General features: G+C 36.0%; 1 protein-coding gene across 6 annotated transcripts in view; it reads right to left on the bottom strand.

Moving 5' to 3' along the window:
• The window catches only part of LOC129360700 (protein diaphanous homolog 2-like), a 431,171-nt gene that overhangs the window by 164,664 nt on the left and 252,278 nt on the right, over positions 1-14,229 (bottom strand). The window lies entirely within an intron of this gene.

Genomic DNA, 14,229 nt, shown 5'->3' with positions numbered 1-14,229 from the left:
TAAGTGTTAATGCAGTTCTCATTTTCTGCTTTCGTCAGGATAGGAACAAAATGCCTGACAGCTTAGCTGAAAAGAAAGAAGAAACAAATCCAAAGAGTAAGTGTGCTTTTCGTGTGTTACCTAATTAAACAGCATTTCAATTGAGCCTTTTGTGGAATGTTTATATTATTTTCAGACACTATGTGTTGTAAGAATATGTTTTGTTGTTCTGCTTGTCATATGCTGGAGAAGAAATAAAAAAAAAAACAGATGCAGAGCCCAAAAACTTCAGAGGAAAACTTTCTCAAACAAAATCTGCTTTTTGTGTTTCAAAATGTCCTTGTTGTACCTCTTATCCCACACAAATGTACTGAATCCTGAAAAGAGTCGCCAGTGTTTTTCCTGATAATCTTTAAAGAAAGTAAAATAACTTTTTGTTTGCTACTAAATAAATTCACAGAATCTCCTTGCTACATTGAATGTGAGATAAAATAAGTTCAATGGCAAAGTAAATAATATTTTTTTCAGACAAATATTTGATGGATGATTAATTCAATTGATTGATACATGATGCATATCTTAAATACATCTATCAGGTTCTCAATTCAGTGCTATTAATCTCCTAATATTAGGCTGACAACCTCTGATAGTACAAGATATGTAATTTTATTGAATGTAAACTTCTGAATTTGAAGTAACCCAAAATTCTCTACAAATATTTTCACATGTTGCTCAGTAGAACTTTTCATTTCATCTTCCAGTCTAGTTCATCCAGTAATGTCAAACGATTAATTACTACAAAAGTTTGCTTTTTTTTTTTTTTACAGCTCAGAAATAACCAACGGCATATTTTATTTATATGAATCGTCACATATATTTATTTCTGTTGGAGCAGTGGCAAAGAGCATATTTTGAAATTGTCTGCTTATCTGAAAAGTCATATTAGGTCACAAAATCACTGCTGGTAATTGTTGCTTTTTGACTCCGAGTTGTGGCCTAGAGCCAATTACCAAACATGTCAGCGACCTTCAGAGAGCCGACCTTCTGCTGCATAATGCACATCACCTTGCGATTGTCTATGAAAAGCAAGCAAAGGCTTTGCCATTAATTTTCTGCCGCCTGATAAATTTCTTTTGTACAAGCAGAATAAAAACAACATGCTGTTGGTGGTGGTGAGGTTGAAGATTAAGATGGAGATGAGGAAGATAATGGGAGGGGATGCGTTTTCAGTAAATGTTAATTGTTTGTGTTAAGGTCAGCCAAGTTAATAAAATTGACCACAGCGACTTTTCCCTCCCTTTTCCTCGGAGGTGGAGAAGAGAAAGAGCTGCCCTTTTCCAGGTCTTTGCAGAGCTTCCTTGCTCATTAGCTCCTCAAATTTATTCAGCGGGTGCAGACTGGCACTGGATCACGTGTCCAGATGGGAACCCAGATAGACAGGCAGGGGAAATGGACAGTAAAAGCTGTTGCTGGGCCACAGACTTGGCTGACCAAGTTATAGACCTCTGCAGCCATCACAGTCAACACAACCATAGTCTACTGCCCACTAATGATGACATCTCTGTCTTTCCTTCGGGGGATTCAGTGATATAAAAAGTGAGCCATACTGCAAGCCATGAAACCTTGTTTGGGATGCAGCCATTAAATCAAATGTTGCTTCCTTTTTATCCAAAGCCCCAATTACAGTCTGTAGTGCCTAGTGCTGCCTTAATAATAAATATTGTTGATGCCATCAGGAGATGCAGAAATCACTGCTGCTGACAAATTTAAATAAAAACAGTCTGGAAACCTAAAAAAATTTACACCAAAGTGATAATCCATTTCAAGTTTTATGTATTCTCTCGGTTTAGTCAGAATTGCTCTGATGCTATTCAAAGTATTCACATTCTGTGAGCATGTCCTATATTTACCACATAATCACAAGCTTCAACATATTTTATTGGGATTTTACTTGATACACAAACACCAAGTAGTTCAAGATTCCAAAGCGGAAAGAAATCATACATGATTTCCCTTTTTTTTTCTTTTACAAATAAAAATTTCAAAAGTGTATCTTCAGGCAGTCTGTATCAGGACTCTTCCACTGCGAGTAAAACCACAAATATTTGGAGGTTTGTGTCTGCAAGCTTTGTAAACAGAAACTGAAGTTTTTGCCTTTCCCTTTTGGAAGACAAGCCAAGCTCACTGAGATTGAATGGACAGTGTCTGTACATCAATGTTCAGGTACTACCACTTCTGCTCAGCTGAACTTAGGTCTGGGTCATTCTGAAAGATGAATGAGCTTTGATGGAAACCATTTCACTGTAGCACTGTAGACCTGCACATAAAACCTGCCAGGACAGAAAAATATATTGTTTTAGGCAAGCTGGGCAGAACAAAGAAACAACGGTATTTCTGTCCGTAATATTTTATACTACAAAAGAAACTCAACCTCAGCAATCAAGAAAAGTCCCACTTTTTACTTCTGAAAAATTAAGCAATAGCAGTTCATTTCGCTCCACTGGACCTTCTAGATGGTTGTATTGTGCTCTAAATGGGCAGATTTGTAGTCCATAAATAATACTAATAAGTTTTACTTTTCACAGGTCCTCCCACCTGAGTCGTGGAACTTTATTGAATAATGTCCAAAGCTTAGGATACCATTTTATAACTCAAATCTGCTTTAGACCCGTCTGTATCTCTAAGTTTCTGGTGTGTTTGTTGTTCTTCATGATGCTGATTGTTCACCAATGATCTCCCACAAAACCGCTAAGGCCTTCACACAACACATGAACTATGCATCAATCTGGACCTACTTCTAAGTCACGCAATAATTTTTACTTATCCGTCACATAGCAATCCACTATACACTGATCTCTGTAATTTTAAGGTACTAAAACATAAAGTTTGATAGTTTGTAATGATGCTTCAGACCTGACAGTAATTCATCAAAATAGAGGGAAACAAATCTTTTTTTGTCAATAAATGCAGAAATAATGTGCAGTTAGGGACTAAATGAGCTAGAATGCATTTATAACAGACGTTAGGAATTAGATTTCACTCTACACAGTCTGATCCGTTTAAGATGTAAATGAACGTGTAAAAAGTAAAATCCCAAGGGTAAAACAATCTACTGGAAGAGAAAGGGAGGAAAATTAACATCTGGATTAGTAACAAAGTTCCCAGACAATATATAATTGGCTTTGAATAAAACAACATCAACTGAGAGGCAAATCGTTCATCCGTTTGGAATACTTGCTAATACTAAGGCAAATCCGATTATTCCGACTGTTCGTCTTTGGCAAACAACAAGGGATACGTCTTCGGTCTAAGTCTTTCCCAATCACTTAAGCATGATTTGTCACATTAAAAAGAGAATGAAAGCCTTGCCATTTATTTTGAGTAGAAAAAAAAATGCATAGAACAGGAAGGAGAAATATGATAGGATATCCAGTTTTCTACATTTTTATTGCATTTCACTAAAGAAATTCTGCATCTCACTGCAGCTGAGAGACACAGTAGAGGAAAATCAAATCTACCTTGTGTTCATCGAAACCCCACAGAGTGCAATTGACACAAAGCCTGTGCCATATGTCTAGCAATTTAGAAGACTGGGTGATGATTCTGGTCCAGACTTCTCCCGACAGGATACCAGACACATACAGACGTTTAACAAAGAGCACTGAAGGTATGAGAACAACACATGTTTAATTACCATCTCCAATGAATACAAGCTAAGTGGCAACAAAGAAAACCCAAATTCAATCACTTCCTTTTGTAAGCAGAAAATGTGCCTGCATGATGATGCAGATGGTAGCTTGGCTGCCTGGAGGCAATAAGGTTCTGGGTTCAAATCCCACCCAGGGCTTTCTTGTCCAGGGTTTGGATGTTATTCCTCTTTGTGTGCAGGATTCCCCTGGGTATTCCGGTGTGCCCACACAGCACAAAGTAACGCATGGTAGATTAATTGGTGACTCTAAATTACCCCTAGGTGTGAGGGTGTGGGTGAGTGATCATGTTTTGTTTGTGTGGGCTCCATGATAGACTGACAGCTCAGGTTTTAACACACTGACTGCTGGAAAGAGGCAGCTGCCCCATCCAACAAGCCTGAAGAGGGACAAGCAGAGATAAACAAAAGACCATGTGAGACTAAAATAAAGCGAGCACTAAAATATTGTTGATACAAGTAAAATATGTCCAAGATACAATATCAACATTCATACTACTTCACTAAAGTAATGATTACAAAAAAGCACTTTTCCTTCAAACCTTTATTTTATCTTGGCTATAAACACTGCCCAGACAGAGCAGCCAAATCCTCCTGATACAAATCCAGAATTTCCAGCATTAACTATATAACAATATCTATAACTGGATTCAGTCACAGTGATTATACTTTATAACCTCTATAAATTAACTAAAAAGTTCCACGGAGCAGTAAAACTAAAACTTTTACGAGATTTCAATGAACATGTTCTTTTTTTTCTGGCTTTTAAAACAAGAATGAGGGACAGGAGTCAGAGAAACCTGGCGTTCTTCAGCTATTACCTCTAGCTACTCTGAAGCTGAACTAAAATTTCTTTCAGGCAAGGGAACCCTCACAAATATTACAAATAGTCACCAACTAAAACCTGAGCAACTCAAACACATACAAGCAGGAGCTGCCTCGTTTCACTTAAAATGTCTCAAAAATTCAAGGGTGTGTGGTCAATTTTATGACTCAAAATATAGTTTCAAACCCTAGCTGAAAAGATTACTCCTTTTTTTAAAAGCCGAAAGCTATGATGAAAAAAATTAAGTAGAATGCCATTCTTCCATGGGAATCCATCTTAAAACCTCCCTCTACCCACATTGATACTCAAGATTTTTTCATCCTTTTCACCTAAAAAACTCCTGTTTAAATCCTTTTCATACATTTACATATAAACATCTATATGTATATTAGATGAGCACCCAGAATCAGTTCATCTATACCTTAGAAAGTAGGAAACCTATAGTAAATTATATGCAAGACTCATTTACAGTGATGTCAAAGAAAGTACAATACTTGCCTGTCTGTCAAATTTTTAATTTGCAGAATAACCTCATCACAAATACAAGTCAGATTGTGATCGTTATTCCATCGAAAAAGAGATGTAAACATCATTTTGCAAAAATGCTCAGTCAATTCCCATTGATTTGATTACAACAGGTCATTTCAAGGACTCAGACGGTGCTTAACATCGATGGTGTTTTTCCCCCCACAGTCAGCTACAGCTATGAGTCCATATTTAAAATGTGGTGAATTTTTGCTTTGGCACTATTGAAGCCAAAACTCTGAACGTCCTTTACTTGTGGAAGGGATGTAGCTGAGAGGTAAAAAAAAGAGTATAAAAGTAATGAGAAACAGGATATGGTTGAGTAAACATTTGTCGAGGATGACAGTATCTGTAGGGCTTTTACTTTCATACTTTGATCTCTGCGGCTGTCAACCAGCTTCCTGTGAATCGAGTTCAGTTTCAAAGCATCTGCAGAGCCATGCCAAGTTAATGCAGGATGGAGCTGGGCACGCATAAGCCGAACACTTTAGAAAACTGTTTACAGGACTGAATAATGTGAAAATAGCGTATTACTACTGAGCTGCAACACAGACTGAAATTCCGTGGCTGCATTTTTCAATATCAACATAGAAAATTTGGAAGAAACTTTAAAGCATTTAGAAATGCAAACATGTGTACCAAATTTGAATTTTCAAAATTAACATTTTTGTCAGTTAATGCCTGAAGATGGTCTAAATAAATTGTGTTCATTTGAAAGGCTTATTTGAGATCTACAACAAAGACAGACGAAGAACCACATCTGCCACATGCTTGACAGATGTGTTTTTCTACTTTTAATTGATTTTCTACTTCGTTTCAGGAGACAGATAAACATGTGGTATTCTGCCCATGCTTTGTGGCGGAGAACAACCAGCGATTGCCATCTCCCTGCCGTGACACCGCAGCGGGATTCCCATGTGGCTCATGGGCAAAATGAGTGAACGATTCAGTTAGAATAAATGACAAAATAATGAGCAGCTGACAAGAGTTTTGAACAGTGTCTAAAACGAACTTCTTAAACCACACATTGACAACTAAAACCCTAAAAAAACAAAACATTTGAATGAGATTTCTACTTCTTTTTGGTAACTAAAAGACGTCACTGAAAGCTACAAATTTTGTCCTTGTAGACAAACATCCATCTTGAAAAAAAGACCACCTAAAACCCTACTTTTTGTTTATTTATTTTTTATGAAAACCTCAGGCCTATTTTTTTAAAAAACAACAAGCACCATTGGTTTGGTGATGTGCATTGTTATTTCTGCATTGGCAACCCTAATCCAGACATAAAGATGCTAAAGAATACTACTGTCACATGCAGCATAAGTCATGGAAACACCTGCATTTTCTTCAGTGTCTTCGGTTGTTTTATTTTTTTTTTCTTTTCCTGAATTTCCAAAACATTTTTATTAGATCCATTTTTATCTACGTTATCCTAAATAAGTGGAAATTGCTTTTACAATGCCGTGGTTCATGCAACATATTAATTTATCATAGTGCGCTAAACATTTTCAAAGCTGGTAAAAATACTAAAGAGCTGAACAAAAAATTAGCTTCGCTGTTAGCAGTTTAGAGGAAGTGTACCCACCACTGGATCCTTTGTATTTGTAAGCCTTGTTTTTGTTTCATGGATGAAAATTAGTAGCATGTCAGTAATATCTTACAGAATTTAATTTCAGGTTAATCAGATTCTTTTTAATCTGTGGCAGATGAAATCTCTCACAGATTGAACGTCGAGACTGAATATAAAGGTGCTTCAACAAAGTATTAATCTGGGAGTGAAAAAATTCTAGCCATGAGCTTTTTATTTCTTCATTTCACTGTAATTAATTTGTTTTTCTCTTTAACTGATCAGGATAAATGTGACAAATGATTGTGTAAAGAGTTTTGTAATGAAGTCAAAATTCAGCATGGATAATGACACTTTGAGAAGATGATCAAGACAATTTATTCTGCATTTATTTATTTAAAAGCTACAGCTATAGGTTGAGATATTTACTATATTCTGAAGGGAATTATTTATAACATTTACACTATGAACAATGTGCCATAGTTTCAACTGTATTTTACAAAAAATGCAGCAACAAGTTCAATTGGATTTGTGGGATCAATCCTATATCATAAACTATCGGTGTCATGAAGACAGATGTTAACTGCAACATGCTTCCAAATAAAAGGAGCAAAAACACTGTCACCACTGATTTAGTCATGCAGTCTGGTGTATCCAGCAAATGTTTATTATGTGACAATCAACTGGGAACATGCTAAGCATCATTATGAAATGCTGCAATGTTCAAAATGCTACAAGAAGTGGCTATCCACTACTTAAAAGGCAGAAAAAGGCTAACTAATCCAATAGAAGCTATTGCAGTTTAAATACAAAGCCTAAAACAAACATATCCACCATTTTAAGTACAACGTGCACACAAGCTCATGTTTACTGCAACTGAGCTAAAACAGTGAAGTCTTGAAAAACCAAAAAAAAGGCTAATCTTGTCTCAGAGGTAAGTACGGTAAACAATGAACATCAGTCATACATGTTGCAAAGTCTACAGAAATTACACCCCAGCAAAGCACCATGTCACTGTGAGCAAAGCTGCAGTGACAGACTGACAAGCAACAAACTGAGTGTGACAGATTCTAAAATCGTATTAAACTAAACGAGAATTTCAGCGTAAGAGAAAGACGCAAGAAGTGAGCACGAGGAAAAACATGGTTGAGAGACGGTTGGGGGAGGGATTAATTTGAGTGTTTGGGCAGGAAAACCTGACATACTTAGTGTGACATTAAATTTGTCTTTAGGATATATGGAAAAAAAAAAGAAAAAATAAAAGGAATTTTTTTTATGTGTGCACCTGAACCCTTGCATATAAAATGGAAAGTGTGAAGTAGGATTAAGAATGAGGCTAAAAATAAAAATATATGGTTTAAACATGAAAACAGATGAAGTTGGAGGCAGATGAGTAAAAAATAGAAAAAAACAAAAGTACTCTGAAAGGGTAAACGAGTCACTTGAAGGATATTAAAAACTGAAAGTGAAACTCAAAGTTTTATCTTTAAGAATCAATTCTGTAGTATGTCGAGCTTTTGTTTGTTTGTTTGTTTGTTTTTACCATTCTATATTAATTTAGCATAAAATCTCGCCACATGGCCAAAGCTAATTTGGAAATAAACTTTTCAAGTTGGAGAAAGGTGGCGGCATTCGTCTGCGTAATTGTCCCTCATTTGTGCGTATTCCTTCTATGTAATACAGTCGTCCAAACACAAAGCCTGAATATGAGACTGTCAATCAAATAAGAAGAGAGCAAGCATGCAAAACAGTAATAGAAATTAATTTGTTTGTGGAGTCTTGCTGTATGAGAGTGTCTCTTTGATTGATGTGCCATCTGCCACAGAAACAAAGACACGGGATTGGAAAAATGAAAACAGAAATATTTCTCTCCTGTTTTTCTCCATAAAGCACTTACGGAAATACAGCACCAACATGCCGGAGGAGGAGCAGAGTGGACGTCACAGAATAAAAAATTAACTACTGAGCTGTATTGTGCATTAACCTGCCCGTGTGTACTCCTGCGAGTATGAGACTGCGTGTGTTTTTAATCAATACTTAACCTGTGGAGGGTGTAACCAGCCTCAACCCTCTGGCTAGAGATGAACAGCTATGTGGTGATGAGGTACGTGTAACACACCTTTGATTCTTGCCATCAATATCTGAAGCGTATTACATATTACACCAGACTAAGCCTAGTCTTTCGTTAACCTGCATTTACTTTTGCCCTCAGTATGTTTATTCAACGCCTCCATCCCCTCTGCTTTCCCTTTATGTTTCCAGCCCTACCAAATCCGCATAATGCATTTCACATTTCACTGTAAAATTTGCATTTGATGCAGAAATGTTGTGTAGTGTGTGCCAAAACAAACCACAATTAAGCCCATGGGGGACTTGTGTTTTCCTGCTTAAGCTCTAATCCAACATGCCCACACTTATCGCCATGTCCCACATGTGCACTTTTGCACTGTGAAAACGATGCCCCACAATGTGCCAGTCGGCCACAATCACCTGTTACAGATGTGAACAAAGGCTGGCATGGGTACCGAGGCCCTGCAGCCAACGAGCAGGCCACGTGTAATGACGGCAGCCATGCATATGGATGAGCGCGATGCTGATGTGGGTGATTGACAAGAGAGATAAACAATAATAACAAGGCAAGGCCAGCTAAGAAGACTCCTGCGAGACCTGGTGGAAAGGTTGTTGCCATGGGAAGCTGAAGGCAGAAGATTGCAAAGTCAAAAGTTTACAACAGTTGCATTCAGCTAGACAACATACTGAGTGAATATTTGGCTTTTTATCAAGTGCTATAAAATAACCACAATTAGATACCTAAACTTTGTTTTGTTTTTTCCTGATAAATAATGAATCAAAGTCCAATTTTCATCTTTTATAAGCATTTGAGATTACAAAGACTTGAATCTGCTTCAACCTTTCATGCAAGAACTTAAGTTTAATTATTTAGCAGGTTGTTTGATTCAATTTAAAATACAGAAAACCTGATTCAAACGTTGTCTTAAGTGATAAGTCAATTTAGAACATCTCATACAACTGCTATGAAAAGGTTTGCAAGGCATTTTAAGCAAGTTAGATATATACATCTCTGGCTTGAGTATCACTGTATCTCCAGTTTCTTAGAGATGTAAAAGTTCACATATCGGCAATAATAAAACAGATGTCACCCTATCGAAATGCACGTCTATAAACTATAACTTTATGACTTTGTTGGGTCCCTTTTTTGCATGATGTGATACCAACTTTATTATGGCAATTATTGGTACTTTCCGCAGTGGGGGTCAGTGGTCATTTCATTCTCAAATATTACAAATTAAACATAAAGGGCGTCAGCAGGAAACCACTTCACAAGCACCTCAAGGTTATAGTTATCTCTGGTGATTGTACATATTTTCCTTCCACTAAATTTTTTATTAATATCACTTTGTTGAAATCTAGCTTCTTTGGAAATGTCTTTTTTGTGGCTAAATCTTAATGGAGGAGAGTATCAATGTCACGCATTCCCTACCTGTAGGTAATAAAATGGCCATAACAAACACGCTGCATGAAGTCCTTTTCATTGGTCTTTATCCACAATTGAACTCATCTGAAAGAATGTTTTACAATTCTAAGAATGTTAATAATAACAGCAATAAACACTTTAAATATATCTTAAGCCTTAATATGAGTTTTCTTTTTAAACTAGTTAAAGTAAATATTTGATGATATTCCAAATTAAAATGCATCTGAATTTCAAAGAATTTGATGGAATATAAAAGGAAATATGTATATTTTACTTATTTCAACTGAAAAAATAATCAGATATATCCTGAATTTGAGGGGTTAGGTGGGGAATTAATTGTGATTAAAGGAAGAAAAAGTAACAACCAAAATAAACAAAACCAAGTACCAAAGGAAAACAACCGTTTTTCTCTTACACCAAAATAAAAGTGCATTTTTTAAACCTCTGAGCTCTGAGGTGTAAAATAAAAAAATAAAAAAAAAAAAGAGAGGGAAGTTATTTTTTTTACTAATTCATTAAAAGATAAGATTAAGTTTGATGAAATGTTGAAACCAGTGTGGGTTTTGAATTTTGTGACCAACAAAGAGCAAAGTAAATCAGGATGAGTCTCTAAAATGTGTCATTTTATCAGTCACACTAAATCAGTTACAATCATTACAAATCCCAGCCTCCACCCCAGCAATCATCTCAATAACCCCAACATTGTATAGCAACGCATGAGGAAATATGCAATTTAATTAAAAGGAAGACTTGACAGTTTTTACTTTGCATTTCTTTAATATATGTATTTGCACACAGCATAGGGCAATACTAATTACAAATGAATAACCGTGGTGCAGTGTTACTCATTAGCCTTTCCTTTTGAAAAGAAGATGGGGTAATATAAAATACACTGGCACACATTAAAGATTAAGAAGTCGCTCTGATATTCTGCAAAACAAGCCCCCAGGGGCATATCATCCACCAACGAGATTTAGTTTACCACACACGCCAAAAACTGGGTGTGCTGAAACATTTAGTGATGACTCTTTCATTTCAGGCAGTCAAATCATGTGGCAGTAAAAAAAAAAAAAAAAAAAAGGTGAATCTTCCATGGCCTTTAACTTAAAGATGTGCTTGTTTTACACACAAAAAACAAAAAACAAACAAACAAAAAAAAACTGATTGTTGATGTACATGATTAAACTGGTATGTTACACCAATGCAAGCATCCATGAAAGGGTAAGAAAAAGTTGGAATTTACATAATATGCACCCCTTAAAGATAATTGGAAGCATAGTTGCATGAAAAATTCAGTAGGCTAAATTTAAAGGAATATCTAGTGACAACATAGTGAAACACCAATATTTGCCATGGGGACCACAAACAGCTAACAAATATTTGACGATCTCTCTAAAAACAATTATATCTGCTACTACTATTTTAATTGTACAAACACTAAATATGCATTTTTCTTGCTCATTTTCTGTCTTATATGATCTGGTCACTCCCTCTCACCACTTCCGATCTCGTCCCCATCCTCTTTCTATTGTCCAATATTGTGAATGGACAATATTTCATAATACTTGAACTGATACTTTCTACCTCGCCCTCATTTACACTGTTCAAAACACCTAAAGTTTATCTGGCTAGTCCTACATCAAATTATCAGCAACATTTATGTGTCATAGTATTATACAATCTTAGAATTTAGTTTAGTACTACAATATTCCTGTTGTATATATGGTAACTATAGTAATCAGTTTATATCATAACCAGACATCCATTTGTTCCACCATGTATTTCTTTCATATTTTCTATTTTTATTTTTTTACTTTTTTTGTGTCTTCTTATCTACTATCCTCCCAGAAAAAGATCAGCACCAAGATGTGATGTACATATGGGCTTGACAACCTTCACTTTCAGTATATTTAATTTCAGGGGAGAAGCCAACTTGTCAAGACTAAATGCAACCATTTATAAATATATATTAACTTCAGCGTACTGAGGTTAATGGTGTGATGAGCTTTATTGTGACATTGTTAAATTAGAAATGAAATCTAACTGGACATCACAGAGACCCTGTGAATACTAAACAATGTATAAAGCATGAGGACACAAGGACTTTGTTTGCTTAATGAAACTAGAAAAGCTTATTAGAGCTAAAATAGCTTATTTGCTTGAGGGAGCACTGGAAGTCCGTACAACATGTACTGCAGACAACTTAACAATTTCTATACTAATCACAAAGAACAGTTTTCTTAGACGTGCCAATTAAGCAACAAGGGAATGCAGAGCAGTCCAGCAGAACTACTGCACAAGAAAAAAATGCTGCAGGAGAAAGAAGAAGCTCCGAGAGCTTTGGGAGTATATTTGCAAACCATTAAGCTGGACGCCTAAAACCCAATACCACTTAATCCTTTTTACTGTAAGTAAAAATCTCTCGAATGCCTTCAGACACATGCGTTCTCAGAGAAGTAACATTATGAGTGATGCAAAAATAACTGTCAAGCCAGCTGCACTTCTTTTTAAACTGTCTCCTGCAACAATTGTCACAGATAAGCAACAGTGTTTTAAGATTCAGACTGGGAAACCAACTTTTGCTTTAGTCTAAAGACTTGAGTTTAAAAGATAGTACCTTAATATGACATACTGAATGTAAAAAAAATATTTTTGTGTGAAAGGAGTGAATGAGCCAATGCACACATTTAAAATAAGGATATAATAAATCAATACCCAATACAGAAGATTTAACATCTAAAAATTGTTAAAACCTTACATAATGATCAACTGAACCAGAATCTTGAGACATTTGATTGCACTCTAATGAGTGAGCAAATTAAATCCAAACAAACCAGGAAGAAGTTTTGAGACTGCGTATGCAAGAAATAGTAGGTCAATCTTTCATAATTTAAGTTAAATTGTTTAATTTAATTGTTTATATGAAGTTATAGGGACCAAGGTTAATGGTTTCTGTCAATGAGAAGAAAAAAGTAGATATGCATCTGCTTGATGTGTGACTGCATAACGTGGATTCTTTGTTAAGCTTGTTGAATATATTCAACTGAATATGTCATATTTATCATTTTAAAAATTGACCAATTAAATAGGTTTTTGACTGGACTTTTTTACTATTTCAGTCAAAATAATAGATCAACATTTCATAATGAAGCTATTGGTCAGTTTCAAACATTTGTTATATCAGTGCAGGAGATTTAGTTGCTGAGATTACTAGTTAAACAAAATTCAGAGGGCCAACTCTAGGGTCTCAAAGGATATACCAGTGCAAAGCTGATAATCTTGTAAATAAGGAACAAATCTTTTACTGTTATCTTAGTGTTGCTGATTTCCATAACCCTAAGAGTCAGCTAACACAGGCAACTCAGTGCTTTTGTTTAAGCTGATCACAGAATAAACATAACATATTTACAAGTGCTTGTTATTAATCTAGACACTGTTTGGCCTCAGAGTGTTTAACTGGCAAGGGCTGTAAGAACATGGGACCAACTACCATCATTATGCCAGTAGAGGCGTCACCCTGGGACAAACAGGCTGTGAGGGACTCCTGGAGAAATTCAAACACAAAAGGAGGAGCCAGCTTAAATCAATAATGGCAAAGTCATCTGCGTATAACTGTTGTGATTTAAACAATACAAGAGGGAAGGTGATCCGCACAGTCAGGATGCCACTAAAAAAATAGTCTGGGGCAAGCTGTCTTGTAATGCAAAACTACACAATGCTACCAAGGCCCTGGAGCCCAGAACAAACAAGCTTGACTCGTTTTCTCACATGAACAAGGACCACGGGGCATTTCCCTTGGTTGTTCTGGAGCATACCAAAAAATAATAATAAAAAAAAGCTTTGTGAAACTGTCAGCTATATAAAAAAAGGATTTCTGACTTTCCTGAGGATCTAAGTGCTTCCACAGAGGCAATGCATGCCATTGTCTCCCATTGTCTTCTTTATCTCATTGTTATACAGTGAGAATTTGATGAAGCTGACCTGGCATATACAAGGGACCTCTGTCCATCAGCACCATGAATAAATACTGCAGGGAAATGAGAAGCCGAGACAAAGAATGTGAAGGATAGAGGTAGATTAGATGCAAATGTTTTGTTCACATGTTCAAGGAACAAACACATATTGAT

The sequence above is a fragment of the Poeciliopsis prolifica genome, unplaced genomic scaffold, assembly GCF_027474105.1.
Source record: "Poeciliopsis prolifica strain line A6 unplaced genomic scaffold, Auburn_PproV2 SCAFFOLD006, whole genome shotgun sequence".
Classification (NCBI taxonomy): domain Eukaryota; kingdom Metazoa; phylum Chordata; class Actinopteri; order Cyprinodontiformes; family Poeciliidae; genus Poeciliopsis; species Poeciliopsis prolifica.
Note: the sequence above shows the minus strand (reverse complement) of the source record. Positions and strands in the feature narration are given on the sequence as shown.